Raw genomic sequence first — 12,094 nt, forward strand, 5'->3', positions numbered from 1 at the left:
GCTGGGCTGTTTTTATAGCGCAGCCTATGAATGTCACCAGTTGAATTAAATCTCAACAAGACCGAACACGATGCATTATAGCTAAAGGTGTTCTTGTACTTGTCGGCACATTAGCCACTTCCTGCAGGACACTGGTCTCTCCACCAAGCTATTGGAAATTTGATTATAAAGTGCAGATGGAGAGAGATCCACTCCCTGAGTTTTTCTGAGGAAGTTTTCTCGACCTAGTTACCATATTTTCCCTTCAGACTTTGGATTAGAGTACATAGTAGGATGGTATCCACAGGCAGCCCCTGTTTATACAGCCTGGCTTTTCAAAACCACTTGCCCACTATTTTCTCAGTTGCCTGGAACAGTATCATCATTATTATTATCCCGTTTTATTCAGACAACTGCTGCTCAGATGGACCAAGGATATTGTAAAATTATTTGTCTAATGAGTGGTGGAAACAAGGTGCCTACCGTTTTGTCTCTAGGGTTTGCAATCTTTCCGTCTTCCTCTACAATCCTTCTAGATCTGTGTTACTCAAAGTGTGGGGCCATGGAGCAACAGTGTCCCCATCAGCTGGGCACTCGTCACTCAGAATCTCAGGCCCTACCCAGACCTACTGAATCCAAACCTGCATTTTTAAAAAGATCTCCAGTTGACATTGAAGTTTGAGAAGCACTGTGCTAGTGACTTACAAGTATGGCATCTCCTTTCTCCAACCGAACCAAATATTAACACACGTGGCATTTGAAATCATGTATGTTAAATGCCAACAGGGCAGCAGAGATCATGCCAATTTTTAAGATATCATATGGGCCTAAGCTCTATAATTTCATCTTCGCTTCTTGAAAATATCATTTTTAATGCAAATGCAACTGTATCCACAATTGCCCCTTTGCCCACCACCTTAGCAAGGAAATGGTGCCGTGTGTCTCTCTCTACCTGTGTGGGTAACAATGCCCCTTTTCATTAATGTGGTGCATTGTGGGGGTAAGCCGTTTGAAGCTTGAGCCAGATATTCCATTAGGAGCTTTCCAGTTGATGCAAAGTTTTAAAGTAAATGTTCAATGCCAAGTCAGTGCTTGTGAAATTGCAGTCCTCCTGCCATATGGTGTGCCGCCTAACAATGGATTATATTTGATGTTCCTAAGACAAATGATCTATTGGAAATCAATGCTATGTCAAATAGCTTTGCTGATAACCAGTTAAAATGAGCTCTGATAAGTCATTTAAATGCCTTGGTTCTTATTTTCCTTGCCTGTAATGTTAGATCAGGTTATCTCTATGTATCTCATCCAAGTTTCAACACGGAATTGGAATTTTAAAAGTTGCTGAGGAGTTAGAGACGCTGGGAGAACAAAGTGAATTTGCAGCCAAATGATATCTCCACCCGCCCTGCTGCATTCTTTTGTGAGTGGAATCTCCTGGGCCCTTCGTTAATTACACTTAAGGTAACTATTTCTTTTCTTATCCCCAGCATGAAAGAGCTTCTAAAAGCTCAGCAACATAGTGCAACTCAGTCCGACAATGAAGTGTGCCTGATGGAATGCCAAGGAGGAACAGAAGCTCCCTAAGGAATGCACGGTATAATCACGGAGCCAGATGCTGCTAAGGTAGGGCAGGTGGCCTGAGGAGGAGCTTGTTGGTAAAAAAATCACACAACAGCAGAAGCCGGGATCCTGAGAAGTACGTAAGTTTGCACTAGTCTTTTTGTAATGGTATTCCTTTAAAGTAAACTCTAGAGGAATAGCCCATTCTCAATGTTTAGATCTAGGCCCTTTTATTCTGAGACCTCCCTCCCAGTTTCTTGCCCAAACATGGCCAGTTTGTGAACAGACATTTTAGACAAAACCCAGACTCCTGAGGTGAGGGGGAGCTGTCCGGCTGGTGCTGGTGTCTGAGGGGTCACCTGTGTCGTAACCTCAGATACCTGTCCCAGGGATTGTAATAAAGGTGTGTGTGTGTGTGTGTGTGTGTGTGTGTGTGTGGTGAGTAGAACTAGAGCGTGTTTTAGAAAGAGAACACTAATCCCAAAAGTCCAGAAAACACTGGATAGGGTGAAACCTAATAATATTTAACACAGGGCCTAAAGCAATCAAAGGACATGTCTCTCAATTGAAAACCTGATATAACTTTATTTCAGTTACCGCAGTCGGTTCCGACTCTGTACTCATTTTAGTGAACAAGGGTGGGGTGAGTACATGATGGTTCCAATGTAGAGCAAGAATGGGAAGAGCTCAGGAGGAGCCAGGATTGGTACAGCACCTTCAGGAAATGGAGGCAGGGTCCAGAGACCACAGACTGGCCATGTGTCCTCAGGCCTCCCTGGGATTATCTACTGAGAGTTTTTCTGGTGTATAAAGAGCCCTTAAGACTGAATGATGGTACAGCCATTTGCCCAGGTCATTCGTCTTGGAATTAAAAAAGCACAGAAGTCTCATGATTTTACATGAATCCTAAATGTCAGCCTCCCTTCTGCTCTTTAATTTTTTTTCCGGACCCACAGTAGAAAAGGTGTTTTATTATATTACATACCAGTATGCACATGCATGCATATATACAAAACTGAACCAAAGTTTCATGAGATACTATCTCTCCTTATTATATGTGATGTACTCTGATATTTTCTTCTCTACCTGGTTAGATCCTATTTTGTGAGGCTAGCCCATAATTTCTTGTAGATTTGGGATGGAAGGGGGATTTTCTCATGGGTGCTCCTGGTCTGTCCACTTGGCAGTTGCTTTTGGACATTGCGTGCTCCTTCCTGCACTGTCTCTGAAACCCTTTGCTGGCTCTGCTGCTGGTCTTGCTGGAAACACTCTGAATTACAGAATGGCTCGAGGCAGAACTGCCGTCACTACGCTGGTCTCATCAAAGAGATGAAGTAAACCAACCCCTGTTCCCTTATCTCTCTGTTGAGGTCCAGTCAACAAAACAGAAACCATACCAGTCACTTTAATAAAGAGAATGTAATATAAGGAGTTGGTTAAATATGTACAGAGGACTAAAAAGTCAAAAAAGGAAACCAGCCCATGCAGTTATAGTGACCATAGGAGGCAGCTGCCACCACCCACCCCAGGATTGGGGGGATAAAGCAAGGGGATTGGGCTATTGGAAGTTTGGGGTTCAGAGCTCTGAAGAGTGGGCACTGCAGCCAGCACCAAGGCCTTCAGAGCTGAGAAGAGGTCTCCTACAGAATCAGAACACAGTTCTCCAAGGTGACAACACCAACCAGCTGGTACTGATATCTTTGGTCAGGGCGGAGTGTTTCCACCATAGCGCTGGTTTAGGGAAAAAGGGAAAAATTGCAGAGGGAAACCAACTGCTACTTCTTAAGCCAACCATTGCTGATGGTGAACCATTGCCCAGATGACACAGAGAGGAGGCAGCAAAGGGAAGGAAGCAAGCCCTTCCTCCCTTCTCCAGCCTTGCACTCTCCCCGAATCCCTCTAGGACCGCTATTGTCAGAGGCTAACAAGGAACCAGCTGGCAAAGTGGAAATAAGGTCTCAGCTGCAGGGCCATGGAGGGAAGGAGGGTATGAAGTTGAGAGATGATGGCCTATTCACCAGCACACCCCTTCCTGCTTCATTCCTTAATTCCCCACAGCACCACCATACAGGCCGTAGAAGGGTAATAGATCTAAGAGAACAGGGTAACCTACAAGAACTGAAGCATCGAGAACATTTACTGTTTACATTGGATTTGACAGTTCCCATAACTCAAGGAGCAATAATTCAGCAAAAAGTAAAATTAAATTCTTCACCAGGCCCCCAGTTACCATACCTGGCCCTTGAATGGAGACCCAACCTTCAACTTTGTCCTCCTAGAATGTCTCCTCTTAAACATTTCTATAATGTGAAAGTCAGCCCTCATTTTACAGAAAACCATTGCCTGCCACCAGGAAGTCTGGCCCTACAGTCTGTTTTCTTCCCTCCCCAACTCCAAGCAGTATCATCTATAGATCACAGAGCTCCCCGTGCCTCCCACGGTGTGGTTCTGAATGTCTGAGTGAAGTCTAGAATAACACATAGGAATGGGGCTTGAGGCAAAGGGGGCATTGCTGAAGAGAAAGCAAAGTGATCTTTGACACTCCAACCCAACAACTAGCTTTTCAAAGTCTTTCAGTCGTGAATCATGTGAAGTCAAGATATGTCTCCTCATTTTCCTGGTCAGTAAGCAAGTAGCTGTTTTACCAAACACACACACACACACACACACACACACACACACCACATACATGAACACAATAATTTTCAGGGACAATAGAGTTTAGTTCAATGGTTCTCAACCAAGGACAATTTTATCCTCCAGGGGACATTGGCAACGTCCAGAGACAGTTTTGATCATCACAATTGAGGGTAAGGTGCTACTACATCTATAGGAGAGGCCAGAGAGCTGCCAGACATCTAATAATGCACACATAGCCCAAACTACAAAGAACTAGCCAGCCCAAAATGTCACTAGTGCTGAGGTTCAGAAACCTTGGTCTAAACGCATAATATAATTGACTCTGCAAAAAATCCTTACCCACAATGACGCTAATATTTTATGTCATTTTACAGAGGGAGGTGGAACTCCCAGCATAGCAACACCAATCTTCTTTAAAGAAATGCTTCTCATCATTCTGGCTACCTCTAATCTCTTTATAGGGTGAGTTGGATGATCCCTTGTGCCTCAAGACTGATTCTTTGGTAGCTCCTTTGCAGTCCTGCTTTAGTGGTCTACCACCGTGGACATGTTCACACTCTGATACTTCACAGTCTTCAAAATAATGTGAGGCCCATCTTTGAAGTGTTCAAGGGACCATCAAAGAAGAAGGTAAGGAGAGTCCTTCATGGCCTAAGGATTCCCTCCAAACTCCAGGAGTTTCTGATTGCATTCACAAGACATCTATGAAACAAAACATGCATGAGCCAGTGAGTTGGAAAACCAACGGTTAGAGACTGCAGTGTTGGTTGACTCTTACCAAGGGAATAGAGGCTCTCTCTTCCTTGGTCCTACCCCCACAGCACAGGATGAGCCCCCAGTTTAGGAGGACTTCGGCTCCTGGATCTAAAGCCCAGCACTGTGCACCAGAGAGCATGTTTAAGCCTTGGCAGGACTCAGAGAAAGGTCTTCTGCTAAGCCTGCCTGCCTGCTGGCAGTCCCAACATTCCTGAATGTGCCCCCTTATCCTTGCCAGTATTTCCTGGGCATTAAATCAAGAACATTTTGAGAAGGTTTTGAGAAATAGCTTTGAAACCAGCTCTGAAGAAATCCAAAGCTGGTGTCTCTCTGAGTGTGACATTCACATGAATGAACATTATCTCAAAGGTATCCACCTGCCTCTAGAGCAGGGGCTAATACAGTGAAACCCTGTTAGCCAGTTAGAAATCAAGAGAATCTGGGGATGAGAGGAGCCTGTGGCTACATTGTAGCCCTAGGCTGCTTTCTCTTATTTTATTTCTCTAGAAAATAGTTGAGGTTGGGGTGTGTTTTGTATAGTTCATGTGGAATTCAGCAAAGAAGGAGAAAAATGCAACACTTTAATATGTTCCTTAACATGAAGGAATAAATTCTACTTTCTCTACTTATGGGGTGGGCAGCCTGTTAATACACTGTGGGCTGACTTACCTTTGGCTTAAAACATCTAAAAGGCAATAAATTGAAGTTTCATCGAGTGACTCATAGGAAAGGCATTTTCCCCTTCACACACTACTTCTTGGGTGTGCATCATCATCACCTGAAGGACTATTAAACACCTAGATGGTAGGTCTGGGTGTGGCCCAGGAATTTGCATTTCAGACAAGTTCCCAGGTGATGCCAATACTACTGGCCTGGGATCACTCTTTAAGAACCAATATCCTATATTGCATGATCAGAGTTACTGTAAAACAAAGATTATTCATGTGAAAAAAAAAAAAAGAAACATCCATGGACTCCTGTTACTTACTGAATAAAGTTCATCATCTTAGCACCACTTTCAAGACCGCTTAAAATCAACCCATTTCCCACCACTCCTTTCAAGCTCTGTTCACACTGGCTTATAGGGCCACTTCCCTTGCCCAGAGTATTGTGACCTTGCAGTGTTGTGACCCTTGTCATGCAATGTCTTCTTCCAACATCCTTGTCTGCATACTACAAATGTTTTAAGAAAGAGGCCAAGCATCTTCTCTCCCCCTACGAAGCAGAAACCCTGGTTTCATCACACCCATTGCTCTACCCCCTTAGCAGTTTGCTCCTAACAATAGCAAACTCTTCTCATTTCCTTTAAACACACACACACACACACAAGCACACCCTGCCCTGAGACCTATTTTATGCAGGACAGTGTGTCAGGCAGTACAGAGTCAACAAAGCAATGTAGGGGAAGGAGAAAAAGGAGCATGCTCTGCAGTTGGCAGAGTTCTAGTTAAATAATCAAGTGTGCAAGACATATCACATTTCTGTACTTTTTCTAGTTTTTAAAGTTTAGTTGAAGGCTAACATCAAGCCTTTACTGAAATGGATAAGAAATATAAAGGTGGGCATTTTAGAGCCTCTCCCTTCTCTCAAGCTTTCAACAGAATCCGGGAGGTTTCTGTGGTGTGTGGACAGCAAGAGCAGGACTTCTAATAGCCAGTTCCCAAATGTACTGACATCCTCATTATCCAAGCCACAGTGGTGGATCTCTGCTTCCACGACAGGCTTGAAATATGGGAATCATCACTGAAGCTGGAAACTTCCTGCCCAGAGTCCTGCCTCCCTGAAGTCTATTTACCACCTTGTATAACTGCCACAGTGTGGTTCATGAGTCACTGTTGCTCTTGGAGCCCCTAGACCTCCTCTGTTGAAAAACTTTCACAAATAAATACAGGAAGGACCTACTTTCCTGTGTAGTTTCCCTATTGCTTGTTTTATTCTCCATGAGCTACCCCCCCAAAATAAAGAAGATAGCCAATAGGCAGCTTCAGACTTATCTTCTACCAGATTTGCAACCCAAGTGGAGACTTTCCCAAGGAGGGTGCTCATTGGCTGACTGGAATCATATGTTATCCTCTGAACCAATCATTGTGATTCAAGGGATTTGGTATCCTGACTGGCCAAGCCTGGTTGATACCCTAGTCCTGGAGTCAGAGGTGGGGTCAGCATCACACAAGCTTCCTGGTGGACAATGGGGAAGGTGTGGTTCCCCAAAAGGAAGAGATAGGTTGTGTTAACAGTGGAAGGAAAGCTGGTCAGACAGTAACACACATGTTTACTTACAGTGTGCCAGAACTCAAAGACTGATCAATTTATAAAATCTTGACTAGCAAAATGGTGAAAGAAGAGTCAGTTTCCTCTAGGTGCAGTGGATAAAACTGTAATGCACAGAGAACTTGAGAAATTTGCCCAAACTTACACAGTAAGTTAGAGGAAGAATGGTCCCACCTTTGTTTTTTCTCATGCTTCCTATCTGTGCTAAGTCCTCTACTTTGGGGGACTTGCCTAAGCCTGTCTTGCTTGCCCCAAAGTTCAGGACAGGTTTGTTTTACCTCTCTACAATCCTGCTCCCTTCATCAGGATTGATGCATTAGAGAGTTAATTTGGGTATTATTTGTATATACATCCTTGGATAGTCTTCTCCAAAAACATAGCAACTAAAAATACTTGATACAGTGATGGACATTTCAAATGCTGTTGGCAAAGATTGCTACTTCAAACCAGATACTTCTGGTTTGAGAGTACTTCTCAATCACTACCATACACTGGTCATCTAGACAACCTCTGCATAGCATCTGTTCTTGTCAAGGAGGATATTGGCATTTTGAATAAGTGTAAAAACATTCATGAAACATTATTATGTAACAATAGTATTTAATAAACTAATATGTATTATATGATCTTATTTATATATGAGTATATACATATATATGAGTATAAACACAGAGAAGGAGATGTTTGGAAATACATTTTAAAATGATAGTACTGTTGGGACACCTGGGTGGCTCAGCCAGTTAAGCGTCTTCCTTCAGCTCAGGTCATGATCCCAGGGTCCTGGGATCGGGCACCATGTCAGGCTCTGCTCTCAGTGGCGAGCCTACTTCTCCCTCTGCCTCTGCCACTCTCTTTCTCTCAAATAAATAAATAAAATCTTTAAAAATAAATAAATAAAATAATAATACTTTTTATATTTGAGTGTTGAGATTATGGCTTTTTTTCTTTATACTTTTGGGGTTTTATTTTAGGAAATTTTATAATGAGCATATATTGCTAATACAACATATGCAAGCATTTCCTGAATTTTAAGACATCATTGATTATAAGAGTACCATAAATTTAACAGCTTCTTAGTTAAAAAAAATTTCACTATTATTTTATTACTATATATTATTTTTTTTATCTCAACCAAATGTATGATTTGTTCTTGGAGGAAATAATAAAAACATAGGTATTTTTTTCAATAAAAGGGAGAAGTAATAATATGAGATCATGCCTTGGTTAAGAGTTAATGATCATTTTCTACACAATGTGGATGTGTCAACATTTTAAAATTTTAACTTTAAGATGGACATCTGCCATTAAAAATAAACAGAAATCACTTGCCAAAGTTATGAATCCACAGACACTGAAATAAATAACCAAAAATGAATATGTTTAAACACTGAAGTCTCTCAACAATGTTCATAGACCAACCCGAATGCCAAGTACAAATAATGTGACAAAGAATGACATCAGCAGCTAATTCGCACTTCATTTCTTCATAACATGGCTGTCTGGTATTGCACATGGGAATTGCAAAAACTAATGACAAATCACTTGTAGTAGCCAAGATCATCAACAAAGAATCTTAACGATATGTACAGAGACCAAAAAATTCCCCAGTCTGATTTTGGGTGCCAGAGTTTGGGTCCCCAGAAGCAGATGTGAGGCAAGAATTCAGTGTAAGTAATTATCTGGGAGTTGCAGGGAGCACTAGCTGGTGCTTGGGGAAGTGAGAGAGGGAAGGGGTGGTTATGGAGACACCCATCACTTGGGCAACTGGAGCTTTAATGCCATGAGGAAACACTGGTCTGTAGAGAACACATATTTTGGAATTACGTTCACTCCAGACAGTTAGGGGTTGAGAGCTGGTTCTAGGAAATGTGAATTTTCTGACATTTCTGACTTGCTACTTATGCTCTGAACAGAGCAGTCTTCTGTGGTTTGGAAAAAATAAGCCCTCATGCACAAAGCTGAAGACACTGATGAACTTTGGCATGAACAGCTGGCCGGTCCGAGGGATTGTAGCTAGAGCACGGATCGTGTTTGCCACAATAGGTCCACCTTAGCTCAGAGAATACAGCAAATTGCTTTCTCACCATTTGTAAATATTTCTTACAGCATTCACCTCTTGGCTTTCCATCTCTTTACTCCACTGATCATATTGTTAGTAGTTTTCTGTGCTATAGTCAGTATCACAAATTACCTGGTAGCCACTTCCTGGCAATAAAGATTCAAAATCTCTTTGCAGCAGCTCTGGGCACATTTGGATTTGTTGGTTCACAAATTGGCCCTCATTCACAGAGGGCAGGGAGAGATAGAAGAAAGAGGCCGGCCACTCCAGATAGGTAGGTGACAGGTCGAACAAGTCAGGGAACTTAGGTATGAGACTTGTCTTGAGCGATCGCAAGACGAGTAAATGTCCCTACCCACTGCCAGGATCTTAAAAGTTTATGTAGAGGCTTTAACCACGTTATGTGTGCTCTGTCATGGGTACCTTGCAGGTAGTCTCAACACTGCATTGTTCTTTCACAGCCGTGTCCTTGAAACAGCTCCCACCATGGAAACAGTGGGTGCAATGTACATTCCAAGGACAGAGGAGGGAGTAAGGTGTCTCCCATTGCCTGGATCCAGCCTGCGGGTCAACCAGCAGTCACGTCCTCTCCATGACCTCCAACAGGATTGCACAATCTATTCTGACATTTTAAAAATGAGTTTCTGCACCATTAATTTCTGATTGTTTTATAGAAGCATCACTGTCTTGAAGTTCATTCCCTTTTCTCCTATGAAATGGCCATGTTAAGGTGAGTCAGACCTGTATTATTAGCCACCTGGAACTCTGAACCAGAGTCCAAGTGGTCCCATATTTTCATCAAGACACAGTGTTTGGCCATGTATGTACAGATGAAGTGGCCACATCAGACCTTTCGGAATGGAAGACCCAGCAGTTGACAAGACTCCTATTAATAACTCTCTGAAGTAAAAAGTAAGTATCCTCTTGGGACAGAGAAACCAGCCTATCTCTGCTACAAGCTCATTGGCCATTTGAGGCAGGAGGACAAAAGCAAACTTACTTTTCTTTTTGAAAAATGTTATTTGAATCATTATCACTACCTTCTAGCCCCAGACTCACATTCTTTTGATTGTCAAAATAGTTCACTCTTACTATATATACACACTCATCTGGATTTCAGAAATGCTAAAATATAAGAATTGTGCATCTTAGAATAAAAATGGGACAAAATCTATGCAGAGAGAGAAATGCTTTTCTTTTCTTCTTTTTTTTTTTTTTTTAAATTTTTGTACAACAAAAGTCTTTGGGGAGAGAAGTCTCTTCATCAGGGAAATACTTCGATAAGGCTGATTGAAACAGGACACCGGGTGTGATGTGGGTATGGCCAGATACCAAGACCACAGGAGTATGATGGGGAAGGCAATGCTCCGTGTGATAGCAGATAGAATGTAAACGCCAGAGCAGTGCAGAGGGAGGGACTGAGGAGGAAATCTGAGATGGAAAGACAGGAGCTGAACAGATGGAGAGAGGCTGGGACTTGGTGTGGCCAGTGAAATGCCACTATGGAGGAATGATGCTTACTTATTCTTTGAAAAGCTGTTTTTGTTGCTGAAAAGCAAAGCCCTACTTTGGTGTTCTGAACTATGCTGTCCTTCCCCAGGAAAGTCTGTTATGCTCATGAATAGTTTGATGTGTTTGAATTCTTTTTAGAGATTAAAAAAAATGAACTGGGATTGAAGTCAAGTAAATGTGGAAGCGGGACTGAGGGAGTATATTAGGTCCAAGGACATGGAAGGCTGTCGTGGGGCTGAGATTATAAACTCCACTCTCAGAGCCCACAGCAGAGATGCAGTGAGGACTCTGTACTTCCTTAACCCAGGGAACTGGAGATGGTTTAAGCCAGTTGTACCTATTATTAAAGGTCTAAGTGACCTTCAACTGAAATTGGCCTCCATGTATGTGCGTGTGTGCGCTGCTTACCATATGTCTTAGAACATCATGGTGAACCTCTTTTCTTTAAGAAAGCTCTCATAGAAACACACACTATATACGGATGGCATTTAAAAATAAATATATCTTATATACTCCTATGTAGTAAGGGCTATATTTTTGTCACTTTTCTCGAATTATCATGCATCTGCCTTCGGCTTTTATTATCTGATGTGAGGCAAACTCATTTGTCAATAGCACTGAGGAAACACTGGATGGGACGAGGAAGAAGAGAGAAGGTGGTGGTCTGTTTTAATTCTTTAAACTATTATGGCTTCTTTATTACAAAATAAGTTGATTCTTATAAATAATGAAGATCTCATAACCTTGTCAATATGAAGAGTGTAGAGAGAAACCTAGATGCCAAATAGAAGTCCAGTTATGATGAAAATAATATATTTGCTTATGGGCAATATTTATCTTTCATCTTAATTGTAAAAATTTGTGTAGTGAAATGATACATTTCATAGTTTATATATGAAACCCCCTTATGTATGAGAGTGTCACTGATTTTTGAACTATGAATAATCCAATGAGTTTTAAAAATTAAGTGGATTATCTATAATAAAGACAGTCTCACATTAATGGAAACAAGGTGAATACGTATGTATTTTGTTGTATGCCTTACATTAATTAATAAGTTATCTGTTTTTTATAAAAGCACACTGAGCATATAGAGGTATAGAAAGTTTCTGGCATGCCACCTTGTTAACAGTAATTAGCATAAGGTGGTGAACATCTCTATCCCTTCATCAGTTGATGAACATTTGGGCTCTCTCCATATTTTGGCTACTGTTGATAATGCTACAAGGCAGCAAACTTCTGGATGACAATTATTTTTCTTATTTTCCTAATTTTGTTCCAATTTACAGTAGGAGAAAATTGACTATTTGGGTTTTA

The sequence above is a fragment of the Mirounga angustirostris genome, unplaced genomic scaffold (genome assembly GCF_029215605.1).
Source record: "Mirounga angustirostris isolate CCGP_5_RB_7025 unplaced genomic scaffold, mMirAng1.0.hap1 SCAF_1, whole genome shotgun sequence".
Classification (NCBI taxonomy): Eukaryota; Metazoa; Chordata; class Mammalia; order Carnivora; family Phocidae; genus Mirounga; species Mirounga angustirostris.